This window comes from Beta vulgaris, chromosome 4, assembly GCF_026745355.1.
Source record: "Beta vulgaris subsp. vulgaris cultivar EL10 chromosome 4, EL10.2, whole genome shotgun sequence".
In the NCBI taxonomy this organism is placed as follows: domain Eukaryota; kingdom Viridiplantae; phylum Streptophyta; class Magnoliopsida; order Caryophyllales; family Amaranthaceae; genus Beta; species Beta vulgaris.
The window spans coordinates 36,974,619-36,976,743 of record NC_079205.1 but is presented as its reverse complement, the minus strand read 5'-3'; the positions used below and the strand labels follow the sequence as shown (position 1 = coordinate 36,976,743).

Genomic DNA, 2,125 nt, shown 5'->3' with positions numbered 1-2,125 from the left:
TGAGCAAGTTGTGTTTTGATCATCTTGTTGTGAGCATTCATTTGTTGGAGGTTAGTGTTTATCTCCCCAAACTTTCTATCATTATCGTCATTGGTTTTCTTTTGTTGAGCTAGGAAGAGTTGGAGAGTGGATTCTATGGAGGATTGTTTCGGTTGGTTTGGTTCAAAAGGAGCTCTAGGGGGTGGTTGTGTGAATGTTTTTTGGGGGTTATGGAATCCGGGTGGTCGAGCTTAGTAAGGTTGGGGTAGTTAAGGGTTCTTCCATCTACCACTCGCATTGTTTTCCATCTTCCATGGTTGTTGAAGTTAGGATTTCTCTCACCTCTAGAATTCACCCATGCAATTTGATCCATAGAACCTCCACAATAAGAATTAGCATGGTTCGATCCACCACAAATTTCACAAGAAAAGGCTTGAGAAGTGCCTTGACTAGGAGATGTGAAGCTTACCTTTTTCGACTTATTTGTAAGAGTATCAAGTTTTGCATTAATGTGGCAATGATATCAAGATCATACTTTCCTTTACTTGCATTCTTTTTGCTTGTGGTTCTAGTAGAATTCCCCCAAGAGTAGTGTCTTACTACCTCTTTAATTTTAGGCTCAATATTGTCAACCGAAAGCTTTGTTAGTTGGCCTCCCGCACCCAAATCAAGGCTTGCACGGGTCATGGGAAGGAGACCATCATAGAAGCTTTGCATAAGCATCCATTGACTATAGCCATGGTGAGGGCAAGATCTTCGAAGATCCTTCAACCTATCCCAAGCTCCATATAATGTCTCATCCTCCTCTTGAGAGAAATTAGCTATCTTCCTCCTAGCTTCGGAGGTCTTCTCCTGGGAGTAGAATCCATCCACAAAAGTCGTGGTAACTTGTGCCCAGGTTGTTAAAGAGTCTTCCGGAATGGATTGCAACCATTTCTTAGCCTTTCCCACAAAAGAGAAGTGAAATAGGTTAAGCCTAACAAATTTTTGACTCACATTGTTTTGCTTCACTGTAGCACATAAATTAACAAAATGCTCAAGAGGGCATTCATTAGTCATACCCCCATATGACTCTTGCTTAATCATGCGGATCAAATCTACAGAAAATCCTAAGTTGGCGGTAGTAGTGGGCGGCAAATACCACTTTTGAGTTCAATGCCCCGGGATGCCCAAAATCCCGTAATGCTCTAGAAGCCTCGTCTCCCATAGTGCTAGAAGTAGTGGAGATAGATGACTCTTGTTCGAAACCCAGTTGATCAACACTCGATGGTCCAGGTTCCCTAAAGATTCTCCTTAATTACCTCAATGTATTTCCAAGGATATGATCGATGGAGATGGTTGGTTCGTCCCTCAATCGTGTTGACATGCAACCAACAAAGCTAAGGAGAATATTAGTAAAAACAACCAAGAGGTAAACACACCACAAGAAGAGGGAAGGGAAAAAAATAGAACAATTTAGTCTCAAAACTAATGAATTAGCCAATGTTAACCACTACTTCCCCGGCAACGGCGCCAAATTTTGACTGGTCGTTCTATATTCGTCAAATATACCCTAAACTACCTAAGATAGGGTAAGTATAGGGTCAAATCCACAAGGAAGTAGGGTCAATCAAAGGTCAATTAGCCAATTACAATAAGCTAAATCAACTTTTTGGGATTTTATAAAGGTTTAACGATGATTCTAAAATCTAAATACACTAAGAAATCAGCAAATTAAATCAACAATCAAGTAAGGGAGATAATATAAGCGTGAAAGAACTAGGGGATTCATCAATACTCAATCCAAGAATCCAATCATAAAAATCAAGGGGAAATAATTGAGGGATTACAAGGGGAAAATCACGCGTATAGAAATTCTAATTACTCTCTCGAGCTAATTAGAAGAGCTTAATTAGTCACTCATGACCTATTCTCATGGCATGAGCAACTAATCTAGTCAAATCAAGCACAACATGATTAATCGAGCTTCCCTAGACTAGAAAATGCCTATTTTCATGGAGATCCTAGTCTAAACCAAACTTAGTTTATTCCTAGCTTCATCCTTCGATCCTTCACTAGAAATTCCAAATATGCAAGTTAAGTGGTAATCAAACACCCAACAAACCAAATAAATCAAGTTTGATCAACAAGTTCAACCTCAAAAGTT

At 39.5% G+C, this 2,125-nt stretch overlaps 1 non-coding gene across 1 annotated transcript; it reads left to right on the top strand.

The window, feature by feature from the left end:
* Positions 1 to 712: 712 nt before the first annotated feature.
* Positions 713 to 818, top strand: LOC125497146 (small nucleolar RNA R71). Its single transcript, XR_007273788.1, has one exon. It is a non-coding gene; the product is annotated as a small nucleolar RNA R71 (small nucleolar RNA).
* The last annotated feature ends 1,307 nt before the right edge of the window (positions 819 to 2,125 follow it).